Genomic DNA, 15,526 nt, shown 5'->3' on the forward strand with positions numbered 1-15,526 from the left:
TTTAGAATAGTAAAAGGCTGAAACAACATACACATTCGTCAGTAAGGAGAGGCTTAACAAATTGTGGTAAAGCTACACAAGAAAATATTTTACGAATGATAAGAAGAATGTGACAGATAAGCAATCTATAAAATAATCTTCAAAAATTTAGTCTTAGGTGAGAGAAAGGAGGTTTATATAAGGTAAGTAGCTCTAAGTAAATAAATAAATCTATTATCCCCTCATGCTTACACAGCAAGTTTCTTGTTCTGTTTAGTGCATGTGTCATTTTGCCTTCTAAATGTTTCTTCAGCCTAGCTTTCTCCAAGACGGTGCTCTGATCAACCTCCTGTCAGGGCTGAGCACTTGCTCTTCTTTGCTTCTAGCATACGGATATATATCGCTCAGATTTTGCTGTTGTTACTGTTTTGTGGAATTGAGTAGAATGGTAGAATGGCATATTCCTTTGGGGAAATGAGCTCCAGAGTTGACCCACAAAATAACATAACGTTTTTCTGGTGTGCTTTCTTGGCTGTGCAGTAAAGACCTTCTGAAGAACAGTCTGAAAGGGTATTTCAAACTCCATGAAAAAAAGTACAAAATATTGAAAGAAATTATATTGTCAATAAAGGTCTAGAGAATATGTTGCTTGCTGTGTGCGCGTGTGCGTGTGTGTGTGTGTGTGTGCGCGCGTGTGTGCGCGCGTGTGCGTGCGCGCGCGTGTGTGTGCGCGTGTGTGTGTGCGCGTGTGTGTGTGCGTGCGCGTGTGTGCGTGCGCGCGTGTGTGTGTGCGTGCGCGTGTGTGTGTGTGCGCGCGCGTGTGTGCGCGTGTGTGTGCGCGCGTGTGTGTGCGCGCGTGTGTGTGCGTGTGCGCGTGTGTGTGCGCGCGCGTGTGTGCGCGTGTGTGCGCGTGTGCGCGCGTGTGCGTGTGTGTGTGTGCGTGTGTGTGTCTGTGTGCGTGTGTGCGTGTGCGCGTGTGTGTGTGCGCGTGCGTGTGTGTGCGTGTGTGTGTCTGTGTGTGTGTGTGCGCGTGTGTGTGTGTGTGTGTGTGTGTGCTATAGTCCTCAATGCAGTGCTGTGATACTCACGGCCAACTTTGACCCAAGAGAATTAATGTAGTGCACTTCTAATTAGAATTTCTTGTATGGGAGAAATGAAACATAATTTCCATCCCTGATACATAGCATTTTAGTATTCTGACCTTTTGGTAAAGGTACGTGCGTGATTAGAAAACATTTGAACACCCTTGCCATTGGAAGACAGGGCTGTAAATGGTAAAAGCAATGAAATGAGCCCCCAATTTAGTACAGCCTCTCCAAAGGTCAAGATGAAGCAGCCCATCTATTTAACTACCCAAATATATGAGGCATTCATTCTAGTACAAGGCAGTTTCATGACAAAGAATATAAAACAAAAGCAATGGCACTATATTAACTGAGTTTATAGTCTGTATTAATAAAATAAAATTCCATATATTTATATATACACGTATGTAATATTCTAGAAACTATAATTCTGAAGGTGTTCTTCTTTGCCAACACAGGATATCAGATTAATTTAAGAAAGCTGCCAATGAATTAAAAAAGTTTCATCAACAAGAAAGGATTTCTAATAGCTTCCTATAAGAAAAACTTCCCTCACTAAACTTTGTTGTTGTTTTCCTTTTCTGTGAGAATTAATGGAATGTTTTCTGCTCTGCTGAATTATTAAGCTTCCTGATATATATTTTCAAGCCACTGTTGAAAGGCCATCTTCAGAATTGTTACTTCACTGCAAATAAGTGAGTTTGAAAAAGAAAATAAAAGTAAAACAAAACAATCGGCTTAACAAAAAGAACTGAGAGAAAATAGAAACAAATAACTTCATCATTAGACTTTCAGTGTTTCATATAGTATGTTCTTAAATCGTATTTTGGATATATCTAGTTACCTGAAGGGAACTTTGTAAAGTGAACTTTGTAAAGTGAACTTTTTTTTTTTTAACATCTTTATTGGAGTATAGTTGCTTTACAATGGTGTGTTAGTTTCTGCTTTATAACAAAGTGAATCAGCTATACATATACACATATCCCCATATCTCCTCCCTCTTGCATCTCCCTCCCACCCTCCCTATCCCACCCCTCTGGGTGCTCACAAAGCACCAAACTGATCTCCCTGTGCTATGCAGCTGCTTCCCACTAGCTATCTATTTGTAAAGTGAACTTTTTATTCACTTCAATTTATAAAATAGGAAAAGCTGATATAGCTTTTAAAAAGGATTAGGCATTATAATAAAACAGAGAGGAGATGCAAGTTCCTAAAATCCTGGGAATGGCTGTTTGAACTATTTAAATAAGGATTTCCTGGGGTTTTTTTAAAAAAAAATTTCCCTATACTAAATTCAGTATAAACAAATAGATTGCTTCAGTTTTTATTCCACATTTTATACTACTGAACAAAAATTCTAGAAAGGCTTTTTCCATTATTCACAAATATTTGTGTATTTGAACACCTATTACATAAACATTCTTTTTCATATCCTGTGTGCTTCTGATGTAGAGCTAAATTTCCTCACTATATAATTGTCTTCTTTTGGCTTTCATGGAATACATTTTCCTGATCTTCTTATTTACACCTTTGAGCTATATATAAGGCAATGGGATTTATGTGAGATGTCCTCTGGTGCTCTTAAACAGGATGATCATTTAACATGAATTCACATTTTCGGTCTCATTACTTGTCATTGATGAGAACTGAGTATCATACTCTACTATAGGAAAGAAATGGGAAAACTTGCAGTAATTTAAATTATAATACCATGAGATATCTTCCGTGAAAATAACATGAACTGTGTACACTTGTGGGACATAAAATTAAAAATCAGCACCAACGGTTATAGACTCTTTAAAGGGTTCAAAACACTGTAACAATATTGACCAGTGAAACCAAGCAAGAGTCTGCTGACGTAAAGTAAGGCTACTGTTCCTATGTTAAAAATGAGAACCCAGAGAAAAAATAAAGAAAGAGAGAAAAGGAATAGATGACTTTCATAGGTCTGAAAAGCAATTTAGTAATCAAAGTGACCATTTTACAATGGCACTAGCGCAAGAGGTCCAAAGCATCATTTTCCCTCAAACTTTCAGACTGCTAGAGTGTAAACATTGTAGCAATAGAAGTTAGCATAAGCTAACATAAAAGGAAATGGAAGGAGGACCTGATATGGTAAGGGTTAGAGGTTGGGAAAGAAGTCAGTGTTGGAAGCAGATGGCCCAGGATTGCTCTCACTCAGAAAAATACTGATTGAGTTTGTAGCTGTCAAAATAGCTGGGGTCGTGTCAGTTTTAAACAGAGGTCTACATACATAAAAAAATCTAACCCATTCCTTGACTCCTTACCCACGTTTCAGCATGTCATTTAGGAATCAAGTTTGCTTTTATAATGAACCTGACCTTACCATAAAACAAGTGAGCAATTAGCAGAGAGAGTTTAGGTATCCTTAGCAAAGAAAGTTGAATTATTAACCACTCCATTGAAGAGAAGATAAAAAGACGGTATTTCTGGCACCATATCAGAACAAGGAAGGGCTGGGGGGTAAATGGATGGGATAGCCAGGTGTGAGGGCAAGATCTCGGACATACAAGTCTGATTAAGCATTCGGTAATTGGAAACATGGAATGAATAAATGGAATTACAATTTTGATTCTCAGTACAATGGTTGAAGAATGTGTTTAAGTCTCTTGCATATCTCACAGATGAATAAAGGACCAATTATTATTTAGTGATTTTCTTTAATTAAAGCATATATTTAATTAAAATTTATCACTTATCTTTTTAAAGATAAGGTTTTAAGCCAATTCTTCTCTATCCTATTGTGTTTTGCAGGCTGTCCCCAGAGCACAAGAGTTACCTCTATTCCATCCATAATTAATGTGTCCACACGATGACACCACACATACACTAACGGGATATGAAAAGATTTTTTACTTATATATGGAAATTTTTTTGAAGAGAAGAACAGTCATTTAAGCTGGTCAGAAATGGCTTAATGGTCGGGAGGGCTTTGGTTTTCCTTGTGGTTGTGCAGGGGGAGCAGGCTGAAGGGTTTGTGGGCTGCAGTTCCCACGGTTTGAACTTTCTCATCAGTGGTAAGGGAGGGCACAAGCAGGCATTATTTGCTTGTCCACATGTGGGGCAAGAGGGGAAGAGAGAAGAGTGGGGTCTAAAAGTGGTCAGCATTCAAGTGTCAAAAGTGGAGTCAGACTCTCCTCTTTAGAAGGATTAAAAAAATACAATTTTATTTGGAACCAGAAATGTCAGGAATGAAATAAAAAAGTCAAGGCACCTTATACTTTAGTTTTCTGTTTTAGTCATGAGGTCTCATAGAAACTTTCTTCTATAAAATGATGCCCTTCTTATGATCCATTTGAAGTACAGCTGCATATAATCACTGCAAATGACAAATTTTTTTAATCTAAAAAGACCTATCTTGCATCTCCAAATGGAGTTTAATTTCCCCTCTGTGTGTCCTTAGTGACTCATTTATACTTCTACTATTACATTTCCTATTCCATGTAATTATTTGTTACATGTTGTCGAACCATGATTTTCCTATTCTCCAGAATTTTGGATGAAGGCCTAAAGCTTGGAAAACATGTTCACAAGGTTTCTGTGTGAGATGTCTCTCATTTGCTCATCAATAACTGCTCTCCAATTTTCGCCATCTTTCTCCATTCATCTCTCTACATCACATGAAAAACACTGGATTCTTTTGCCCTCTAGCTCCTGTTCGGTTTTAGCCAATGGGGGACACTGGCAGATATGGAAAATATAAGAAAGGAAGGTGTGTGGGTCACTTTGGTACGACTGCAACTTCAAGGGAAGGTCACATCCCTTCTCAAGGCAGCCTCTCATTAACTTTCTTCTCTAATTTCTGATAAATTCTTCCTCTTCATTTGATAAGGTTGTCAGAGCCTCAGGGTTCTGCACCATCTTTTATGATTTTCTTTACTCTTTCTACACATTTGTCAGTTGTCCTGTTATTAAACTCTTTATGAAAAATATTGAATGTGCCATTTATTTGCTGCTGGGAATCTGATTTACACACATCCTAAGATTACTGAGAAGTGTAATACACACCTATGCCAGAATCACCAAGGGAGAGAACAGATGAAATTGGAAACTTAATCTTTATCACTCCATCAAGCTTAAGACCAGAAATTCAGAAGGAGATTCACTGATAAATTTTATGAGAGTGTTTTGACTTTTCTCCTCTACTTTCCAAATTATGGGTATATATATATATATATAGTTTTCAAGAAGGAAAGCCAGGACTTCAGTCTTGAGTTACAGAATTGCTGGGCTGCAGAAACTAGAGAACCATCTTCATATAGCTTCTTGAATAGTTTAGTGTATTTGTTTTCGATTGTTGCTGCAACGAATTAAAAACTAGTGGTTTAAAGCTACACAAATTTACTATTGTTTTGTTCTGGAAGTCAGAAATTTAAATTGGGTCTTATAGGGTTAAAATCAAGGTATCTCTAGAGCTTCATTCCTTCTGCAGGCTATAGGGGGAAATATCTTTGCCTTTTTTTATTTTTACAGGCTGCTGGCATTCCTTGTCCACAACACTCCAACCACTGCTTCCTGCGTCTCATTTCCTTCTCTACCCTTTTGCTTCCCTGTTACACGGACCTTGGAGATTATACTGGGCCTACCTGGAAAATCCAGGATAATCTAAACATTTCAAGATACTTAATATAATCACATATGCAAAGTCCTTTCTGCCACATAATTTAACACATTTCCAAGGTCTGAGAATTAGGGCATATATATCTTTCGGAGGGGGGGTCATTATTCGGCCCACCACATAGAGTGAGAGACTTTTGAGGACAGAGGGATATTTGTACCCTGGAAGCTGGGAATTGTGTGAGCACAGCTGCTGGTTCTGCTTATCAAGTGAAAAATATAAAGACTAAATGCAAGCTGCAACAGTTTGCAAACATGGGATAAAGAGACTGATTGTCACTTGGAAAATTGTACTTTCACCATTTAGCGGAACTAGGATGTGTAGCATTCTATGGACTAAGTGAAGTCCACGGAAATGGAAGGCTTGAGTCATTATGAAGGGACCCAACCTAGGAGGGGTTACCAGGGTGGAGGAACTTCAGAAGTAAGAAATTCTGTGTGGCAGACCACAGAACATACAGTGAGAGGGAGGGTGCTGTCACAGATCACAATGGGGGAGGTCATGTCCCAAGTCAGAGAATTGTGCAGTATGTCACTGTAGAGGGTTGAAAAGTAAACATAAATGCAGTGAAGCAACCACAGGAGTGTCTGCAACAACAGCAGGCACAGGGCCAGAAAATATCATCCAAAGAGATAATTAATACAGCAACAGGCAAATAAAATAACCTTAGCAACTTTCTTTCTGTCCTCTCACAGCCAAGACCCTAGAATAATAAGAAGGGAAAAAGGGGTGGAAAGGGAATACTGCAGAGTGGACCACTCTTCCTTTGCCACTGATGATTCCTGAACCAAAGGAAAGAACTGAGTTGTGGAAAGGCAAATTATTGGCCTGGTATTCGAGACTGGGTTTTTAGAAAATATCTATTAGACTCTACTGGATGTTTTAATAAGTAAACCCAATTTTTTTCTAATTACAGAAATACCTTCTGATATATGTTTACGACTAGGGACAGTAAAAGCAGAGAGAACACATTTGAAAATAATGAAATATTGCCATACTTTATTTTTAGCCTATCGAGTGCAGCCCATTCCAGAAAAAAAAATTAAAAAGCTACACAGAAGAGCACTGTTAATGTTAAGCTCTTTTTCTTTACCTTTAGATTCTGAGTACAAAGAGAAGGTCTGCTTCTAATCATTTGAGTGTGATAGGGCTGTGTTTCTATATTCCTCTTTCTGTTTATTTCATTCTACTCCTGAGGAAAAGGGAGTCTTTTTATATTGTTTTGTTTAATTTGGCTGCACAGTGTGGCATGTGGGATCTTAGTTCCCCCACCAGAGATTGAACCCACGTCCCCTGCGTTGGAAGCATGGAGTCTTAACCACTGCACTTCCAGGGAAGTCCAGGGAGTCTTTAAAATTAGAAATGCATCAAGTTATGCTCTGATACATGGTATATATTACATAGAAAAAGGTATTTGTAAATTATTTTTTTAATTGTTATTGAAATATAGTTGATTTACAATGTGTTAGTTTCAGATATAAAGCAAAGTGATTCAATTATACATATATATGTATATTCTTTTCTTTACATTATCTTCCATTTATAGGTTACAAGATATTGAGTACAGTTTCCCGTGCTATCCAATAGGTCCTTGTTAGTTATCTATTTTAAATATAATAGGGTGTATATGTAAATGCTCTTTTCTGATGAATGCGAAAAACCTAAAATACCCACAAAGGACTAAGAGGATGTTGTCAGCTTTCTAGGATGGAATGTAGAAAATTAGTTTTGACTTTGTAGCACACTTAGGTGGAATAAAGTTAATGAGAGGAATGATAAAAACAATAACACAAACACATAGAGCAACAAACCCAACAAGTAAACAAGCAAATGAAAAAACACCTTTGGAGTTGGTAAGAAGGTAAAGGAATAAAACTATAAGAAAGAAGGAAAATTATAGGAATGCCCTCTATATAATGAAAAAGGAAGAGTACCTTTTATGTCATTTTCTAGAAATCGTAGGTGTTCATCATCATCAAATATGATACAATAGGTAGTGAACAGAAGCTTTCAGAAAACAAAAGTTTCCATCATACAAATTATATTTCATAGATTTATTCCTTAGTCTTGCATTCTATGATTATCCATAGAATTTTCTAAAAACTGATAGGTTTGCCAGTATGTTAACCTTGAAAAAATTTTGAAAACAACATTTAGTTTTAACTAAAGCAAGGTATAAAATCATCATGTCAGAATTTCAAGAGGAGTGAAAGAATAAAATAGTTTTCTTAATCTGTGTAAATATTGTTTATAAATATATCATTACAGAATAATTTAAATCAATTACATTTAATTGGAATAATATTTTTTTGACTTTGTTCACAATTTCTCAAGGAAGCCTACTTTTTCCATATACAATCGTCTGTCTACACATCAAACTAATAATAGGATGTTGACATTTATCCCTAATCAACAGTCACAGTTTCTCCACACTTATTCTCAGAAAACCAAAAGAAAAAAAAAATGAAAAAGAAATAGAGCAGTTAAATAGCATACAACTATCATTATGCCTGCTTCCTGGTTTTCATGACATTGGAATGATGAATTTTTTATGGAAAACCTGCCTATCATAGACCACAAACTCAGTGATACAGTTATCCTACACAGCCCAGGAAGAGCTCTCCAGACATTAGTTTAGATTTTTTTGAAATTAATTGTAGCAAATGAATTGCTTGAAGTATAGAAAATCTCAATTTTCATACTTTACTATAAATGTAGAAATTATAGAAAATGAAATGTGTAATCTATATATAAGGATCAATTCAGAAATCTAGTCCACTGTTAGTCTTTTTTTTCCCATGAATTATAGCTGATTTACAATGTTGCATTAGTTTCTGGTGTATAGCAAAGTGATTCAGTTATACATGTATACATATATTCTTTTCCATTATGGTTTTTTTTTTAATTTTTTTGAAATTAATTGTAGCAAATGAATTGCTTGAAGTATAGAAAATCTCAATTTTCATACTTTACTATAAATGTAGAAATTATAGAAAATGAAATGTGTAATCTATATATAAGGATCAATTCAGAAATCTAGTCCACTATTAGTCTTTTTTTCCCCATGAATTATAGCTGATTTACAATGTTGTATTAGTTTCTGGTGTATAGCAAAGTGATTCAGTTATACATGTATACATATATTCTTTTCCATTATGGTTTTTTTTTTACAGTCTGAATACAGTCCCCTGTGCTATATAGTGGGTCCTTGTTGTATATTTATTTTATATATAGGAATTGTATCTGCTAATCCCAAACTCCTAATTTACCCTACCCCCTTTCCCCTTTGATAACCATAAGTTTGTTTTCTATGTCTGTGAGTCTATTTCTGTTTTGTAATTAAGTATGTCTGTGTCATATATTAGATTCCACATATAAGTGATATCATATGGTATTTGTCTTTCTCTGTCTGACTTACTTCACTTAGTGTTATAATCTCTAGGTCTATCAATGTTGCTGCAAATGGCATTATTTCATTCTTTTTTATGGCTGAGTAGTATTCCATTGTGTATATATACCACACGTTCTTTTTCTTTTCTTTTTTATGGCTATACACATTACCTACTTTTAAGTTTAATCTGCATTATTAGCATTTTCTCTATCCCTTTTTTAAGTCTAGAAACAATTGACAAAACAATATATCAAGTCCTGATTTGTAGCGTTTGCTGATTTCTATGGTGTAATACTACCATCGTGACTGAGTTCAAGCTTCCAATATGAACTCCCTGAATACAGAGTTGGGAAGAAGTGTTCTACTTCCCACTATTTTGTAGTATTTTGACTACACAGACACGATAGATGTAAATAACCTGAAGAGCATAACCTATAGTAAAATGCAGTAAAATACGGAGATAATGAATTTTGAGTATTTATTACCATTGTTTTTTTTTAACATTTTTATTGGAGTATAATTGCTTTACCATGGTGTGTTAATTTCTGCTTTATAACAAACACCACTGGCATTTTTCACAGAGCTAGAACAAAAAAATTCTCAATTTGTATGGAACCACATCTTCTTTGTCCATTCATCTGTCAATGGACATCTAGGTTGCTTCCATGTCTTGGCTACTGTAAATAGTGCTGCTATGAACACTGCGGTGCATGTATCTTTTTGAATTACAGTTTTCTCTGGATATATGCCCAGGAGTATGGGATGGGCTTTAGAGAAGTTCCTGGCAATTAGGTCTTCATTAAATTGTGACCATTATTGTATTGTAATTGTTGGTTTGATTTGGAAAATTGACAAAATGCCTGAAACCTCTTACAAGAACAAGGCCAAGAGCACTTGTAGTGATAAGATCACTTTTTTTGTTTTTTGGGGAATTAGTGGTCACGTTCAGTCTGGACTTTAATCTCTGTGAGGATTCACAGATGGATTAATATTTGAATATGGAAGACATTTTTCTTTACACCCATTTGACACATCCATAAATCATGTTCTCCTTTCCTCCAAAAACACCAATATAATTTTATAGATTTAAAATTAAAGTTTCTATCCCACAGAAACTTCTTTGGGATATCCTAAGGATATTTTAAAAAATCGAAACCCCATCTGTAATCTTAACTATCAATGGTGAAATAAAGCAGGAGATAAACATTACTTACTTGAAGTGATCAGCTTTAGAGATAAATTACCTAATTTGATAAGCCATTTACTTCTGTAGAAGAGATAACTTACCTTGTAAAGGGCCTTGCTCTAGTTCCAAAGGGAAGAACACTTTATTCTTCTGTCTGTAACATGATGCTCACATCCGACAAGAATTAAGAGAAATGGCACCGCTTAGCCTCTTGAACTGCAGCAACCACAAGAGAGCAAAGAATTGGAGAAAGAAATGTTAAATGATTGAGTGCAAAAGAAGCATTGTATGAAGCAATTCAGATAAAGTATTTTAAGTCCAGAAATAATGTCTTCGGGGAAGAGTACTTTGACTACTAATTATATAACTTATAACTTACAATGCCAATGACCCTGGCTTTTGAGATTTTGTGAACAATTTTAATTTAGAAGTATACTGTTGGCAAACCACACAGTTTTCAGCAAGTCAATTAGAAACAAGCAGGAAGTTACCCTAATAGAATCACAGATTAGAGTGTCTTTCCCCAGTACTTTTGACTTAAGTAACATCTATTACAGGCTAAGCAAGAGATATCATTGTTTAAATTTTTCTCAGCCCTTTTTTTTAAACTCCAGAGAACTAATTCTGCCCAAGATTTCTCAGAACATGTGTTTGTGATTCCCTTACATGACTCCTGGGTCACTAGGAAACTGTTAACATTTAGTGAACTTTATGCAATTATCTCTGTCCTTTGGGTGTTCAAACACATTTTCTTTATCCTTACTCTGTGTATGGGAAAAGAAAATTTATAGTAGAAATGTAGTCTTGCAATCTTCATTAAAGTCTCCCAGGGCACTTCACAATCATTAAAAGTTATAATTAGCACTGAATAACATTCAACTCCTAAAAGGATCATTTTGTAAACTAATAATTTTTTTTTAACATCTGTATTTTAAAACTTGAAAACAGTTTAAGTGCTCCCAACTTCAACCGATAATGACTTCCTAAGTATAGAGGAAAGAACCCAAAGTGTTTTTAAATGCTCTGAGACATATTTCCTGATCCCCTCTAGATTCTGTTCATTGAAAACAGTCAATTATTTATGTAGTTTAAGAAGGGTTTCTTTATTTAAAAGAAAAAAAAAGGCTTCAAGCAAAGAGATAAGTAAACTATAGGAGTAGGTTGGCTAAGGAGACTACGACGAGTTATGAATTTTACTCTAGGTCTTAAGTATGCAACTAGTTAAAATTAGGCCTTTATATTGATATCTTCTGTTACATTTTTAGGAGTTTAGCTTTATATGGTAGATATTGTTGGGTGGGAACTCAAGCTATGTATACAATCATTTCTTCCCAGCCATCATCCAGCTGGGGTTATATCCATGACACAATTCTAGTCAATATCATTGTCAAGAGCTCTGAAAGATCTGATAGTTTACACTATTTGCAAACTAACAAATGAGCCTGTCACAGTTTATTGGATGCTGGTAGAAGACACAAATCTTCTGGATCAAAGAAAAAGGACAATTATTTTTCACAAAATAGCAGTAGCCAGAGTATCATTTTCTTGTACTGATTCTTTACCAATGCAAGGCTGTAAAACTTAACCAATAACAAAAGGGAAAGCCCTATTAAAATTATGACTGCTCATCACATACATAGGTAGCAAAAAGAGAGAGAAGTAAAGGTGCCTGTGTCTCTGTCATCTGTCCCTTAGGATAGCACTGAAACAAAAGGAAACAGATGACATGACTATACAGCATGAGTGTTGGGAACCCCTTTTGCAGAGGAGCTGATGTCATGCTGTAGCTAAGCAGTCTCAGAGTCTGCAGCAGTACCCTAAGGAGGCAATGCAGACAGCCTCATAGCTCATCAGAAACTGGAAGACTAAGAACAAATATCTCATGACAGTATCCCAGGGGAAATGGGAAGCAAGTAGAAAATGGCCTTTTAACAGCTCTTCCCAAACATCATGATCTCATTAACCAGGAGGATCACAGGGCATTCTGCAAAGACTTAGTCAAGTTGAAGTCAAGTCTTGCCTATGTGGTCTACACAGAAATGTGCAAGGTTGCTAGGGTGCCAGGGTAGAGTCATTCTCACAGATTCCACAAGCCTCAGCTCCTACAGGCAATAGAGTAATAGTCAAGAGAACCCAGAACACACAGTGGGTTGCATTACAGAAGAGGCACTCTGAGCCTAGGAAACCTCAACCTTTTATAAAAGCTGCAATCAAATATGACTGTCCTTTATCCCAGAAGTAGATATATTGATATAGTAGATATAGTATATTATATTGCTCTTATTGGATAACACACAAACGTGCCCTCTGCTCTTCTGGGAGATTCTACTTCCCAAAGCTATTTCCTCCATAAATACCTTTGAACGATTTTATGTAACAAAACACTGTTGGTGCCTTTGCAAACATGCAAAATCATAAGAGACTCATGGAAAACTGTCTCCAAATATTCATGTATTAACAAGTAGCAGGTGAGAGTGGCCAAGAGGGTGGAGTAAGAAGACCCTGAGTTCACCTCCTCCCATGGACACACCAAAATCACAGCTATTTACAGAGAAAATATTGATGAGAAAGACCAGAGGACTAGAAAAAACCTGCATCTAAATATATAAAGAAGGAACCATAATGAAGCAGGTAGGTGGGGCAGAGATGCAATAGAGTCAAGTCTCACATACCTGGGTGGGCAACCTGCAAAACAGGAAGATAATTAAAATTGCAGAAGTTCTCTCCAAGGCACGAGGAGCAAGAGGCCCACATCGGGCTCCCCAGCCCAGGGGTCCTGTACCAGGAAGACAATCCCCCCAGAACATGTGGCTATGAAGGCTAGCAGGGATTATTTTGGGGAGATACAGAAGGCCATGGGGGAAAGAAACTCTACTCTTAAAGGACACATACAAAATCTCATATGCTCCAGGACCAAGGACAGAAGTAATGATTTGAAAGGAGCCTGGGTCAGACCCACGTGCTGATTCTGGGGAGACATCCAGAGAGGCGAGAGGCAACTAGAGCTCACCCTGGAGACACAGACGTTGGTGGCAGCCATTTTTTGGAGCTTGTTCTCCTAAGAGGATACTATTGCTGGCAAACACCATTTTGGAATTCTCCCCCTAGCTTATTAGTGCTGGAATGCAGCCCTACCCACCAACCTGTCAGAACCATTACTGGGATAGCTCAGACCAAGCAACTAGTGGATGGGGAAACAGTCCCACCCATCAGCAGGCCAGTTGTCTTAAGACTGCCTGAGCCCACAGTGGCCACAAGAACTAGCCCCATCCATCACAGGGCCTAGGACATCAGCCAGAGACCACAGGACTTGGCTACACCCACCACTGGGCCAGCACGAGTGACAGGACCCAGTTTTATCACCAGTGGACAGGTACCAGCCCCAGGATCACCTGATTCACAGCCCCATCCACCAGCAGGTAGACACCATTTCCAAGACCACCACAGCACTGCAGCCTGCCATGTTAGCACCCAGTCCACCTACCTGAAGGCCAGGACTAGCCCAGGGACCCCCCTGAGCTCTGGCCCTACCTATCAGTAGGCCAACACCAGCCCAGGAATCCCCCCCAGGCCCCAACTCCACCCACCAGGAAGCCAACACCAGCTTCAAGACACCTTGGATCCCTCAGTCAGCTGCCCCAGGATCCAGCCACACTCAACAGTGACCAACACCAGATTTGAGCCCCACAGGCTGCATAGACAGCCATTTCAGGAACTGGTGTCACACACCAGCAGGCTGACACTAGATCCAGGAAACACAGTCTTGCAACTGTCCATCCCAGGACTCAGCTCTGCCCACCAGTGGACCAGCAATAGACCTGTGACCCTCGGGACTCTGCAGTGAGTTACCTCATGAATTGGCCTTGTGTACCAGCAGCCACAGCACAAGGCAGGACTTGGCAACCAAACAAACTGGGGGCTTGCCACACATACCAGACCACCCACAGTATTCCGACTCCCACAAGAGAAGGACCCATGCAGCCCACAGAGGGTGCACGGGTAGAGCACATAGCTCTGGTGACAAAAGAGGAGTTCACTGCTTGGATGCACATGATATCTTCTACAAAAAGCCACTTCTTCAAGATCAGGAATCACAAACAAACCTCCAAATACATAGAAATAAAAACAGCAGATTAGGCAAAATGAAGTGACAGAGGAATATGTTCCAAATGGAGAAGCAAGATAAAACCCCAGAAAAAGAACTAAAATAAGAGAAGATAAACTATCTACCTAATAAGATTTCAAGGTAATGATTATAAAGATACTTAAAGAACCTAGGAGAAGATTAAATGAACAGAATGAGAAGTTACATGTTTTTAACAAAGAATTAGAAGATATAAAAAAGAACCAAAGTGAAATGAAGAATACAATAACTGAAAGAAAAAATACTCTAGAAGGAATCAACATCAGATTAGATGATATAGAGGAACAGATCAGCAATCTGGGAGACAAGGTAGTGGAAATCCCTGACACTAAATAGAAAGAAAAAATAAAAAGAAATAAGGACAGTTTAAGAGACCTCTGGGACAACATTAAGCTATTAATATTTACATTATAGGGGTCCCAGAAGGCAAAGAAGAGAAAAAGGAGCAGAGAACATATTTGAAGACATAATAAATGAAAACTTCTCTTACCTGGGAAAGGAAACAGATATCCAGGTCCCAGAATTATAGAGTGTACCAAACATGATCAATGCTGAGAGGACCACACCAAGATACACTGTAAATAAATGACAAAAAAATAAGATAAACTACTAAAAGCAGCAATGGAAAAGCAACAAGTTATGTACAAGGGAATTCCAATAAGGTTATCTACTGACTTTCAGCAGAAACTCTGCAGGCCAGAAGGCAGTGGTAGAATATATTTAAAGTGATGAAAAGGAAAACCCTACAACTAAGAACATGCTACAGAACATGGTTTTCATTCAGATTTGATTGAGAGATCAAAAGTTTTACAGACAAGCAAAAGCTAAAAGAGTTTAACACCAGGAAATAAGCTTTACAAGAAATGTTAAAGGGACTTCTCTGATCAAAGAAAGGCCACAACTAGAAAAATAAAAATTATGAAAGAAAAAAGCTCATTGTTAAAGGCAAATATACAGCAAAAGTAGTAAATCAAGCATGTAAAGAGTTAGCAGGGAGGTTAAAAGAAAAATGTAGTAAAGTCATCTATATCTGCAATAAGTAGTTAAGGTATACACAAAACAAAAAGCTGTAAAATAGGATGTCAAAAACAGTAAACAGGGG

At 37.5% G+C, this 15,526-nt stretch overlaps 1 long non-coding RNA gene across 1 annotated transcript in view; it reads right to left on the reverse strand.

Moving 5' to 3' along the window:
- The window catches only part of LOC112410073 (uncharacterized), a 55,023-nt gene extending 40,053 nt beyond the window's left edge, over window positions 1–14,970 (reverse strand). The window contains exons 1-2 of the long non-coding RNA XR_003005321.1: window positions 14,915–14,970; window positions 10,382–10,496 (exon numbers count right to left, since the gene is read on the reverse strand). This is a non-coding gene — a long non-coding RNA (uncharacterized LOC112410073). The remainder of the gene's footprint in view (window positions 1–10,381; window positions 10,497–14,914) is intronic.
- Between the last annotated feature and the right edge of the window lie 556 nt (window positions 14,971–15,526).

Source organism: Neophocaena asiaeorientalis, unplaced genomic scaffold (genome assembly GCF_003031525.2).
Source record: "Neophocaena asiaeorientalis asiaeorientalis breed wild unplaced genomic scaffold, Neophocaena_asiaeorientalis_V1.1 scaffold174, whole genome shotgun sequence".
In the NCBI taxonomy this organism is placed as follows: domain Eukaryota; kingdom Metazoa; phylum Chordata; class Mammalia; order Artiodactyla; family Phocoenidae; genus Neophocaena; species Neophocaena asiaeorientalis.